The following is a 14,162-nucleotide window of genomic DNA, read 5'->3' on the forward strand; positions in this document are numbered from 1 at the left end:
TACATTCCTTAGGATGTCTATTTTCCAAAAAGTAGTAATTTGGGGGGGTTTTGTACTGCCCTGCCATTTTAGCACTTCAAGAATTGAGATAGGCAGTCAGAAATTAAAGCTGCGTAAATTCCAGTATTTACACCATAGTTTGTAGACGCTATAACTTTTGCGCAAACCAATAAAAATATGCTCATTGAGAATCTTTTTGTCAAAGACATGTAGCTAAATACATTTTGGCCTAAATATATGACAAAAATTGAATATATTGGATATTTTTTACCTGTCAAAGTAGAATGTCAATTTTTGGCAACATTTTCTCTCTTTTTTTATTAATATCGCAAAAAATAAAAAGCGCAGAGGTGATCAAATACAACCAAAAGAAAGCTCTGTTTGTGGGGAAAAAATAAAGTAAATTTAGTTTGGGTACAGCATTGCATGACCGTGCAATTGTCAGTTAAAGCCACGCAGTGCCAAGTTGAAAAAAGTGGCCTGGACCTTAAGCAGGAAAATCCTCGGGTCTTAAAGTGGTTAAGCAAATATACATATCCTGACTATCTGCCTCTACTGTGAGCCCACCTGTAGAGAGAATAGAAAGTTAGTCATATTTTATTCAGATCTGTAACATGACTATCTACCTTGACAGTTGAATGAGAAGACCCTCACCGCAGGGGCGACCTTCTCACTCCATGCCCTGACTCCTCTGCTACTCAGTGCTTGACACGTCAAGTCCAATGTCCCCCCTCCTCCTGGGGGAATCTGTGCCCTACCACATACTACCTATGCAGAATCCTTGGAGAAGATCACTACAGCATCTTCCTGCTGTCTCTCATGACACTTCTCCTCCTGGAAACAGGGCAAACCACTGGAGCCTGAGTGGCTTGCAGTCCTGCTGAGTCAGGGAAACATTGGGAGTCTTTTAGAGCACCTCCACTAAACTTTCTGGATGCATCTTTCTGGGTCCATCACTGCGACGGCCACCCGTTGCAATCCAGTTCTTGTTCAGGCAAGTAATTGTAATCCAGAGATCCTGGCCCATTGACCCAAGGGATCTATGAGGTTGAAATTCCTCTGTAGGACCCTGGCCCGATGATCCAAGGGGTCCGTAGAACAGCAGTCTCTTTTCAGACAAAAAGGGTAACAACTTGAACTGTAAACTTCAAAATTCAGCATTATATATATTTTTTTCAATGGCTAGCCAGCCTTACTGTTACAGTCTTGTAGGTGGAGAACTCAGTTTAAATATAGTACTCTGGGTGGGGACCCTAACAAGGGCTCCCTGGCTGTCCCGAACTCTGATGGACCAAGCCTGGCCCGACCCGTCCGGACGACGAACTTCCACCCGGTCAATGTATATAGACCGTCCATACAGCCACTGTGTCTTTACTGCATTGAATTTTTCTTTGAGGTCAGTTCTGGGTGAATCACGAAAAGGCTTGGGGACAAACAGAAAATCCCAAATGGCTTCATCACACCAGAAGTCTCTTTTTGCTTTAATATTTAACATGACCTCCCTAGGAGCATATAGATAGTCATATCCATAGTCCATTGCTACTTTGCGTTGCATCCATCTTTGCATCCGTGAGAGCCTGGGGAGGTTCTTCCTATTACCTCTCCCAGGCAAAGAAAAAGGGGTCTCCTCTCTTCTGATCAGGAAGCTGTACGCCTCATTCTGATCCCGAGCCCGGGCACAATTTGTGGGTGGGGTTAGGTCTGGAACCCTTTTTGTGTAGGCCTCACAGAACCCCAATTTTTGGGCCAGCTCCCCTGTTTCAATTTACTCCTGAGTCTCTTTATCAGGCCTGGTAACAACATCAGTACCTCGTGGGTTGCTCCCAGCTTCCGAACTCCAGGCCCGTTCCATCTCATCTTCGGATTTCCAATCATCCATCCCCTCCTCTATGGATCCATGTTTGTATTGGAAACTAGGAGACCCCACATTAATGACCCCGGCCTCTTCCTCACTACTAAGACTGGTTGGTGAGGCCTTGATGGCCACGGAACATTTTTGCTGTAATATAGGAAAAGGGGCAGACCTTGTCTCTGCTGCAGCGGATTTCGGTGCATCCTCTGGCCACCTCCCGGCCTGCTGGACTGGCATGCACCCTCTTCCTAGTGACTGATTCCCCTGTATTGACAAAGCTGGACCGCAGTCAGACCGCATGGTCTCCAACTCCATCAGCACTCTGTTCATGCCCCTCCCACCTCTGCGGAGGAACCTGGACTCTGTGCCTGTCACTTCCCATGTGAGCCCCGACTCCCAGACCACACACATCTGCCTAGGCCGGCCTTCACTCCTCTCTGCCCGCAGCAGCAGATAGCCGCAATGCCCTGACTCCACGCTTGCACCTTCATCGTGACTTTCGCACACTGAGGACATACCGTGCCAGGATACTCCCGACCTCCTCCAGTGCACAGCGCCAGTCTTCCCTCGGGCACCATCCGTATGCCCGTGTCCCACCCAAAGGTTGGGCTTGGCTTCCCAGTCTGCTCCTGGATCTGCCCAGCAGGTTCTCTGCCAGTGGGTGAAGCAATCATGGCTGCGCACTTCTCTTCTCCAAGCAATTCCATAGTGCTTCTCTTTGCATATGTCTCCCTCTCAGCCACACCCAAAGGGGGAAGTATTATATGGACTCCCCTAGTCACTAGCGGCCAATGTCTCCACCCATACTCCTTGTTTGGCGGTGGCTCCTCCTGCTAGGGCAGTGCCTTCTGGATTGCTCCTTCCCGCGCGGTGGCAGCAACTCCTCCCATGCCATGCTGTCTCTCTCTAGCCCGCAGGGATGGATGCATGTCCCTCGCCAGACATGCATCCATTCTTCCTACTTGCAACAGGGCTCCAGCTGCGCCTCCTTCTCCCGGGGCCAGCAGTCCCTCTTTGCCAGGCAAGACAATTGTCCCGCTGTCACATGCATGGTCAACAGTCCTCTCCCCGACACATGTGCAAGTAAGGCCCACCATACTGTCTCCGAAGATAGTCCCACTGCCCCTCATGGCCGACTGCAATCTTCACAGTATCACTGCAATTGCTGTATTGAACAAATATCCCACTGTCATAAGCACGGTCCACATCAGTCCATATAGCCTGCACACACACCTGGCCCCTGGCACCCTGCTCCATGTTCCCCTGGCCGCCATTTTCTTTGTTCCCCCGGGACCTTTCTTTGTTAAGCAGCTGCAGCTTTTATTCACTGACATGCATCTCTTCCCTGCTCTCCAACACTTGATAGCAGAGTACATCTCATAACTGAAATGGAAGGTTCCCACCATTTTGCAGTATTGACTGGAACATTTCCGTTGCCACAGGCAACCCTCCATGTGCACATCAATCTTCATCCCACTCTCCCTGTCTCCTGCAGAGGTGACCTGACACTTGGCTTGAGCTTTGAAGTGAAATCCCAGACACAAAAATGGAGATTTTGACCTTTGGTTGCGACCGTTTCCGTTGGCAACCAGCCTGGAAACCCAGGGTGAAATCCCGGATGAGCCCCCAAATGTAGCACAATTCCCCGTTGTTTTGCTGGACATGGGTTCCCTGGGTCACCACCGGGTGTGACAAAAGTACCTTTGTGCATGTTTCTCCAAATGTGAGCACTGAGACAATGACCAGTCCAGTATCCTTTGGTTTTTGTATTTATTTTGTAACTTTGATATGAGAAGGTATGAGTGGGATACTCCTTTGGCTCAACTATGTACAACTTGGCAGAGACACTTGAAAAATGCCGATTGGCGCTGACTTGACGCTGGAAGGATGCCTGTTAACGCTGAGCTGACTTGTGACTGCTTTACTGAATAAAAAGTCCTCTTTAAGCTCCCCTAAGCACTCCTTGCTGGGGTAGCTATTTGCATACACTGCTGCACTGCCGAACACTTCAGGGCCCACACCGGCGACCCCTTTTCTCTCACTTCTCTTCAGGGTTTAGACACAGGCACCCCCTTTCTCTAAACCTCTATACTGGTTAGCTGGCTCCCGGATCCCTTTGACCTTCTGGAGTGGTCCCCTATCCTAGGCAGACCCCTGGGTAGTTTCGAGTACTCACAACACTGTTTCTCTCTGCACCTTCCAGGACGGCCAACGTATGAGAGATGATAGGCTCCTCCCTACAGGAAACACAATCAATTTACAGCTTGTTAAAAGGCCCCACCTGTCCCCTTTTGTGTTTCTCCCACAGCAAAACATTAATTTTTTTCTCTGACCCGAAACAGTGTGTGTTGGAACGGTCCCCCTGCAAGCCAGGTATGGTCGGGCCAGTGAAAGCTGCTCCCTACCTGCCGCCTCCTTAGGCTTCTTACAGGTAGTATTTCCTACTATTGGTTCCTCCATGCCTGGGCCCTGATTCCTTGCAGGGGTCTCCTCCAGTTTTCCAGGATATCTCAGCGTCTTTGGATTTCAAAAAGCCCGCCGCAGTGCACCTCAAGCCTCGCTTTGGAGACCGGAAATTCTGTTTTCCGAGGCAAAGCATGCGCAGCACAACACGGAAGAGAGAACCTGGAGGAGATGCTGAAACTGCTTGGCTGTAAGATGGCAGACTCCTCTGCCCTGAAGAACGGGAAGACTGCCAAAGAAACAAAGCCTGTTGCTACTCGCCTCATGGAAGAGGGAAAGTCGCTCCGGGTGGCTACTACTAAAAGCGGACCGGATCCGGTAAGGCCGTTTTTTCCTTGTCTGCAGGGGGGGGGGGGGGGTTGTACCAGTGTCTGCCTTAGGCCTTGGTGACCCCCATGTTTCCCCCTAGGAACTGTAGCCTATGTTTCTAAATTATTGCAGGAAGAGTGATCGGTTGGTAATCTTCTCTTCTCTTGCAGAAGTCCCTGTCGGGACCCGGGAGGCCTCTATCATACCACCCCCTATGGCAGCTAGCACTAGCTCCTCTAAGAGATGTGCTAATTGCGGGGATAGATTGTCTAGATCGTATACAAAGCCTTTTTTGTTACACCTGTATTAACAAACGGGCAGGTGAAGAGGCCTCAGGGTTAATGTAAGATTTCCTCATTTCCCTGTGTTCATGAGGATAGAAAAGCAAGCCCTGTGGCTGTGGTAAAATGGGGAAAAACAGTGGTGTGTACTTCCTTTTACCCGGGGAGCTTAGCAGCAGTATCCCTGATAGCAGCCAGGTGGTTTCTTTGGCTTGTCATAGTACTCCCTCCCTTAATGAGGGTACTACTATCTTTCCCTTTAGCCCTGAGGATAAGTAACCCAGAAGCTTCAGCTAGACCCATGTCCACAGCTTCCTCTTAAAATCAGGAGATGCTGTGGTCATTTTAACTTTAAGTTGCCAGTCTCTCACTATAAACCCTATTGCACATCAATAAGGGTAATTCTAGTGAAGGAGTGACACCTGTTAGACACAGAGTCTCTAACAGGCTATTTCTGCCACTGAACAAGTTAGACATTCCTAAAGGGTTAAACAATTGGAATGTAGGTTGGTTTTCAGGAACCTGAAGATTACATGGGTAATACCACAGTTTTTTTCCTTGGTCAGCAATGCACGCCAGATAATCTGAATATATTAGGCCAGCTGCTATGATTCTAGCATGTATCTCCAAGATGGGTGATGTTAGTCTTCTTGCTCTTAAGAGCCTGCGTCCTAAATTCTCTCCACATATGGTGAAGAGACACAGTAAGGGGTACCCTTGGGGAACCTTTTTTCTTATGAATTTGCTTGCTATGTTTAACATGCAATGTGTAACAACTTAACAAGCTGCAACCTATTGTTTTCTTCCTTACACTGCTGTTAGATCGGTTGGTGTGTAAGAGTTAATTGGGACCCCTGGTGGTTTGGGCTACTGCCCACCCCATGATGAACTAGAATCATTGTTTTCTGCAACTCTGTTTGACAATTTTTTGGGTGCAAAAACTTCGTTACAAAGAGCTACATATATTAACCTGTATTTAATGGTTGCTTGTTAAGCCCTTCAGGTGTCTGATTGCTTCCAAGCTAAAATTGTGTCCAGCTCTTCATAGGACTGACTTAATTGATCTCCAGTTCTGTGCTTGTTAATACCTTAGATGCTGGGAGACTTGGATTCCCACCTGTGTGTGGGATAACACCTACTCATACAATGGTAGGGTAACAGCTACTACTAATGTGGTGTATACACCCACCTTAGACTTCCATTATTTGGAACTACCCTGGTTCTCCTCTGGTGGAGGAAGGTTTAGTATCAAGAGTCCAAGCTATGCTTATATAAAGCTTGCCCTCTATGCCCTCTACTGGCTATTTGTTAGTTGAAATCACCATAACTCTGACTTTATGCCTGGTCTGGCTGCGTCTAAGAAATACACAATGTGGAAGTTTTAATTGTATGTCCTTGTGGTGTTTTACAGCTAATCAGAAAATAGGTAACACTAGTTGTCTGACTTTTCTGTTTATTTTGGCTATATGGTTCTTTTTCTTACTAGAAATACACCACATTGAAAGTTGGGGATGTCTTTCTATTACACCTTCTTCTTCTGTACATTAGAAATGCACTACATTGTTGTTGGTAACATTTCTGTTGGTTACTTGGCTGTACCCTGACTGCTAAGTCAGAAATGCACAAAGATTCCCAGTGTCATTTCTGTTATAACTACACTGGTATTATTCAAAGTGCGCAACTTTAAAGGGTTGTTAGTAACATCTCTGTTACACATCGGGTGGGGCACCTGATTAGTTGCGGACAGATCTATAAGGAGTGGTTTATGGTTCCAGACATCAGGTAGGATACCTGATCGCTACGATATGGTTAAAAACATTATTTTAACAAACTCCTTTCATCACATTTGCGGGCAGGTGTATAAGGAGTCTTCGGGTATATAGACATGCCAACATTCAGTGGTGACGAGAGTCATAGGTTTGCTGTACTTTGGGTGTATACCAGTCCAGCCCTTTTGGACCTATAGAAGAGGTTCCCTTTAAGTTTTGGTCCTCAAAACTAGTCTTCCTGATTAGCTGTCACTACAGCCAGAAGAGTAGGGGATTTACAAGGCCTTTCTATTAAAGAACCATTTATGTTAATCTTCCCAGATAGGGTTATTCTCAGGCCAGATCCCTTATATCTGCCCAAGGTAGCATCTACCTTTCACAGGAAGCAGGGAATAATTTTTCCATCAGTGTGTGGTAACCTTAAGGATGAAAAAGAAATGAAATGTCACTGTTTAGATGTGAGGAGGTGCCTCCTCACTTATCTACAGAGGACAAGGGAGTTTAGGAGTTCTAATCGTCTTCTGATCATCTACTCTGGACCAAGAAAAGGACTGCAGGCTTCAAAACCTTCAGTCTCTAGGTGGATTAGACAAGCCACTAATATGTCTTATGAGGTTGCATGTGTTCCGGTTCTAGCAAAGCTGAAGGCACACTATACAAGGGCGCTGGCAACATCCTGGGCTGAAAAAGCGGCAGCTTCCTGGGAACAGATTTGCAGTGCAGCCACCTGGTCCAGCCATGACACTTTTCTGAAGCATTACCGTGTGGAGGTGTTGTCTCAGCAAGACCTAGCCTTTGGCCAAAAGGTACTGCAGGCAGTGGTCCCACCCTAATGTAGGCCTGTGCGATTCTTTATTATCCTCTCATACGTTGGCCGTCCTAGAAGGTGCAGAGAGAAAACCTACCGTTAGTTCACCGGTAACAGTGTTTCTTCAAACCTTCCAGGATGGCAGGCCTACTTCCCGCCCTGTTAAAAGGGTGAGTAAGGTAAGGTAAGGTAAATGGCAGCTGGTGAGCGCCTAAGGGCTTACAGATCCCTTGTGAATTGGTTGTGGAAGCTACTCTGTTACAACTGAGGGACAAGGGGAAGGGTGGGGCCTTTTAACAAGCTATAAATTGATTGTGTTTCCTGTAGGGAGAAGCCTATCATCTCGCATACGTTGGCCGTCCTGGAAGGTTTGAAGAAACACCGTTACTGGTGAACTAACGGTAGTTTTTTTCCTGGATTCTTCTGCCCAGCAGCTCCACTCGGTCCACAGCACTCTGGATCCCTTCTTGCAGCTCAGCTCAACCTCCGGTCCTCTAGGCCGACCGCCCAGGACACACTTGATTCCTCTGACAGGAGGAGTGACAGCCATCAGCCTTCTCCTGGGTCTCTGCTTCCCTCCAAAGATGCTCTGTCATGTGCTCCCCTCAGACTTATACCCCATCCCAGGGGGCATTGCGGCAGACTCGGCCCTCTGGGATAGATAAAAGACCTGGTGTGCTATTGGCCAGGTTTCCTCCACTGTTCAATAAAAGCCCTCATTGGACACAGTGGGGAGACTCCCCAGACTCAACAGACACACCTGGAAACACGTGACATACTAGCTGAATGATCAGGCCCTCCCCTGATAAGCAGACAGGGCCACAATATACTTTTCCTAGCACCCACCTAGGAGGGTGCTACATCGTCTTGCAATGGCATGCCTGACTAATGTGGGAAATGTGTTATACTAATTTCTTCAAAAATGCTGAATGATAAGGATTCTTTGATATGATGACATGCTATTTTATTTGAGTAAGCCTGTATAATTTTTAGTGCAGCAGTTATCTTGTGCTTGTTTAGTGCTACAATTTATCCTTTTCAATTCGTAAAGGTGTATTATAATAAACCACACCCTTGAAGACCGTACCAATTTTTGACCATGTTCATTAATTTACTCAAATGGCACAACACGGTCAGGGCCGGTTTTAGACAAAGTGTGGCCCTGGGCAAACCTAAAAGTGGGGCCCCAAATATTTTTATATTCTACCAAAAATATAGGCGCCATATATGGTGATATGCTGCGCGGCACCCAATTGCACCAACCGGCAAGGGAAAGGGAAGAGAGGGGCCCTGTACTTCCACAGGTACGCTAGGAATCTGTAAGATCGGTGCTATGGGCTCCTGACAGTGATGTGGCCCCTTTGTAAAATCTTTAGACACAAGGAACAAAAGTGCAATAATTTATAAACAAGTGCAATATAAATAATTCACAAACCAAGACCAGTGCATTACAAAAATCATACATAGACAAAACCAGAGCATTACAATAGTAAATTGCCAGGTCTAGGTGGGGTAGGGTTGCTACCTCACCCCTTTAATCCAGGACACATACGAATTACCAGTGGCGGCTGGTGCTCAAAATTTTTTCTGGGGGGGGGGGGGGGGGGGCAAACAGAAAAAATGTAATAGGCATTGCTTTGCGGCAAAAAACGCTGTAAAAAATTGCGTGACTTAACAAACAATCATTAGGTTGGTTCAAGATTGACCAGCGTGTCCCCATTCACTGCACAGTGACCAGCATGTCCCCCATCAATGCACAGTGACCAGCATGTCCCCCATCAATGCACAGTGACCAGCATGTCCCCATTCAATGCACAGTGACCAGCATGTCCCCATCAATGCACAGTGTCCAGCATGTCCCCCATCAATGCACAGTGTCCAGCATGTCCCCCATCAATGCACAGTGACCAGCATGTCCCCCATCAATGCACAGTGACCTGACCAGCATGTCCCCTATCAATGCACAGTGACCTGACCAGCATGTCCCCATCAATGCACAGTGACCAGCATGTCCCCCATCAATGCACAGTGACCTGACCAGCATGTCCCCCATCAATGCACAGTGACCAGCATGTCCCCCACCAATGCACAGTGACCAGCATGTCCCCATCAATGCACAGTGTCCAGCATGTCCCCATTCAATGCACAGTGACCAGCATGTCCCCATTCAATGCACAGTGACCAGCATGTCCCCATTCAATGCACAGTGACCAGCATGTCCCCATCAATGCACAGTGACCAGCATGTCCCCCATCAATGCACAGTGACCTGACCAGCATGTCCCCATCAATGCACAGTGACCAGCATGTCCCCCATCAATGCACAGTGACCTGACCAGCATGTCCCCTATCAATGCACAGTGACCAGCATGTCCCCCATCAATGCACAGTGACCTGACCAGCATGTCCCCCATCAATGCACAGTGACCAGCATGTCCCCCACCAATGCACAGTGACCAGCATGTCCCCCACCAATGCACAGTGACCAGCATGTCCCCATTCAATGCACAGTGACCAGCATGTCCCCTTCAATGCACAGTGTCCAGCATGTCCCCATTCAATGCACAGTGACCAGCATGTCCCCTTCAATGCACAGTGTCCAGCATGTCCCCATTCAATGCACAGTGTCCAGCATGTCCCCATTCAATGCACAGTGTCCAGCATGTCCCCATTCAATGCACAGTGACCAGCATGTCCCCATTCAATGCACAGTGACCAGCATGTCCCCATCAATGCACAGTGACCAGCATGTCCCCCATCAATGCACAGTGACCAGCATGTCCCCCATCAATGCACAGTGACCAGCATGTCCCCATTCAATGCACAGTGACCAGCATGTCCCCCATCAATGCACAGTGACCTGACCAGCATGTCCCCATCAATGCACAGTGACCAGCATGTCCCCCATCAATGCACAGTGACCTGACCAGCATGTCCCCTATCAATGCACAGTGACCTGACCAGAATGTCCCCATCAATGCACAGTGACCAGCATGTCCCCCATCAATGCAAAGTGACCTGACCAGCATGTCCCCCATCAATGCACAGTGACCTGACCAGCATGTCCCCATTCAATGCACAGTGACCTGACCAGCATGTCCCCATTCAATGCACAGTGACTCTGACCAGCATGTCCCCCATCAATGCACAGTGACCTAACCATTATGTCCCCCATCAATGCAGTGTCCAGCATGTCCCCATCAATGCGTGACCCCCCCCCAGAGGACTTCACCTACCTCTGGTGCCACTGCCGTCACAGTGTCTGGCGTGCTGCTCGGGACTCGGTCGGACGTCTTCTCCCTCCGAGTCCTCGTCTCGACCTGCATGCGCGCCGCCCATCACCGTCCCGACTCCCTGGCGACCGTGCTGCTCGGGAGTCGACTTCTTCCTCCTCCATGGCGCTGCGACTCGGTCGGCGCCGCCCGCTGCCTCTTCTCTGGCTGCGTACGGGAAGGTGTGGTGAATTTGGTGGGGGGAATCACATATTAGGGTGGGGGTGTCAGTGGTGAATTGTGTGGTTTTGGGGGGGGGGGCTACACCGCCACTGTATCATACCCCCCCGCACACAATTCACCACTGATCTCCTCACCAAATTCACCACTACTGTGTCATTCCCTCCGAATGACACAGCAGTGGTGAATTTGGTGAGATTACATATTGGTGGGGGTGTCAGTGGTAAATTGTGTGGTGGGGGGGGGGGGATGACACAGCGGTGGTGAATTTTGTGGGGAAATCACATATTGGTAGGGGGTTTGTGCCACAGACAGACCCCCTACCAATATGTGATTTCCCCACAAAATTCACCACCGCTGTGTCATTCCCACCCCTACCCCACCACTGACACCCCCACCAATATGTGATCATGTCCCCTAAATTCCCCACTGCTGTGTCATACCCCCCACACCACCACCAATATGTGATGTCCCCCAAGTTCACCACTGCTGTGTGTGTCGTTGTCCCCCCATCACACAATTCACCACTGACACCCCCACCAATATGTGCTCTCCCCCAAGTTCACCACTGGCACTATGGTGAATTTAGGGGAGATCACATGTTGGTGGGGGTGTCAGTGGATGTGGTAGTTAGCTGGGCTTGCTTATTATCTACTCACTGACCTCTGTCACCACTTATGAGGACACCATAGAAAGGCAGCGCCGCCGGGCCCCTCCTCCCACAGATGCAGCGCTAGCCACCGAGCTCCTCCTCCCACTTCCATAGCACGGCCGCCGGGTCCCTCCCCTCCTCCCACTTCAATGCCATTGGCCGCCGGGTCCCTTCCCTCCTCCCACTTCAGCAGTGACAGCCGCCGGGCCCCTCCCCTCCTCACACTTCAATATAGAACTGGCCGCCGGGCCCCGCCCCCTAATTCTATAGTGGCGGACGCAGGGCCCCTCCACTCCTCCCACTTAGCGCTGGTCGCCGAGCGGCAGTTCCCGGCGATAGCCCGATGTTGTCTCACTCTGAGACAACATCGGGTGAATTAGTGCTGTACTGGGCGGCGGGTTCCCTTCCCGTCCAAAGTGCCCGACCGACCGGCGACCGCTCAGTCCGCCCCTGGAGCCCGCTGCTGACAGTGGCCCGGGGCCCCTGGACATTCGGGGGCCCTGGGCAGTTGCCCAGTTTGCCCCCCCCCCCTAACGCCGGCCCTGAACACGGTCCTTACTATTCAGACCATGAAGGGTGGAGTTGACTGTGTTTTTCTTCGCAGGTCAAAAAGTTCCTGGTCCTCCCTGTAGAATGTCTTAACCTGTCTCAGCCCAAACTATCTCTTCTGTGGGTAAAAAAAACCCAACCATAACAACGAATGATACTTCACAGCCCGGCAGCCTGTTCTCTAGCAACCAAACTCACTAATAGGGCATCTAGCAAGGGATGAGTGGAGAAACTGGAAAGCAAAAAATAAGGAAGGGATTTTTTTCCCATTGCAATACTGATTTATTAGAGAGGTAAATACAGGTATCTAGATATGGATATATGTATCTTATATAATAGGGCTGTGCCCTGCCACAGTGTAAAAAAGGTCTTTTTATCACCCAGGATTCTCATCCAGGCAGGTTGAGAGGCCCCAGGGTTCTTGTGTCCTTCAGAGGAAACTATTTGTTTTTTCAGTTGTTAGTAAAATTTGGTTTGAGAGCTGGAGCCTGGAGTTTTTGTAGAGACTTGGTGGGATGAAGTCTGTAATCTTGGGTCCTGGTTTAACCACTTGCCTACAGGGCACTTTCACCCCCTTCCTGCCCAGGCCAATTTTCAGCTTTCAGCGCTCTCACGCTTTGAATGACAATTGCGCGGTCATGCTACACTGCACTCATATGAAATTTTTATCATTTTTTTTTCACACAAATAGAGATTTCTTTTGGTGGTATTTAATCACCTCTGGGTTTTTTTATTTCTTACAAAAAAAAGAAAAAAGACAGTTTTGAAAAAAAAAAAAAAAAAAAAAATTTTTTCTTATTTTCTGTGAGTAAATTTTGAAAATGTTTCTCCTTCACTGATGTGCGCTGATGAGGCGGCACTGATGGGCACTGATAAGCTGCACTGATGGGCACTGATGAGGTGGCACTTATGGGCACTGATGAGGTGGCACTTATGGGCACTGATGAGGTGGCACTGATGAGGAGGTACTAATATGCCGCACTGATGAGCACTGATAGGTGGCACTGATAGGAGGCACTGATGGGCACTGAGAGGTGGCACTGATGGGCACTGAGAGGTGGCACTGGTGGGCGGCACTGATGGACACTGACGGGTGGCACTGATGGACACTGACGGGTGGCACTGATGGACACTGACGAGTGGCACTGATGAGCACTGATGGGTGGCACTGATGAGCACTGATGGGCAGCACCATCAGTGCCCACACTCAGTGCCCATAATGCTGCTAGTCAGTGCCCATCAGTGCCTAGATGAGCAGGCACTGATGGGCACTGACTGGCAGCACTATGGGCACTGATTGTGGGCACTGATGGGGGGCACTGATGGCGGGCACTGTGGGCACTGATGGTGGGCAGTTATGGCATTTTATTTCCTCTTGTGTAATCAGGGCACTGGTGATCAGTGCCCTGATTACATTTCTCTGTGTCCCCTAACAGCTGATCGGCTCACCTCTTCCTCACACACAGTCTCTGTGTGAGGAAGGAGAGCCGGCAATGAGATGATCTCATATATTTACATTTGAGATCATCTCTCATTGGACGTTCCGATCACGTGGCAAATGGCCGCTGTGATTGGCCATTCGCCACGATCTGTGATTGGCTGTGTCCAAGGGACACGGTCGACACAGATTTTCCCCGATGCGCGCTCGCGGGAGTGCGCGGGGAGCCTGTTACTGGGAGGCCGTATAAAGATGGCCTCCCGGAAATTAGAGCCCGCGCTGTAGCCGTCTTTCGGCTATAGCGCGGGCGGGAGGTGGTTAATAACCACCAGCACTCTAATTAGGCAGGTGTGTGGTGGTATTTTAGGACAATCATGACCATGGTTCTGGACTAGAGGATAGAGGAGGTCTCTGCCTAAGAGTCAGTAGGGGGATTCACCTAGGAGACAGGTGAAGACCAAAGCAGCAAAGGGCTGCTAGCTGTAAGGACCAAGCTTGTGTAAGAAGACTGTCTGTAGACAGACAAGGGCTGAAGGGTAAGGCCAGAGCAGCAGTGATGCATGTATAATCCAGAAGGCTGAATGGGATAT

The 14,162-nt window shown here is 49.2% G+C and overlaps 2 protein-coding genes across 3 annotated transcripts in view; both read left to right on the top strand.

Annotated features, from left to right (window-relative positions):
• LOC309549693 (sulfotransferase 6B1-like) overlaps nt 1-14,162 on the top strand; it is a 607,359-nt gene that overhangs the window by 412,005 nt on the left and 181,192 nt on the right. The window lies entirely within an intron of this gene.
• The window catches only part of LOC309549695 (sulfotransferase 6B1-like), a 403,842-nt gene that overhangs the window by 38,946 nt on the left and 350,734 nt on the right, over nt 1-14,162 (top strand). The window lies entirely within an intron of this gene.

This window comes from Pelophylax lessonae (genome assembly GCF_965119305.1).
Source record: "Pelophylax lessonae genome assembly, chromosome: 3".
Lineage (NCBI taxonomy): Eukaryota > Metazoa > Chordata > Amphibia > Anura > Ranidae > Pelophylax > Pelophylax lessonae.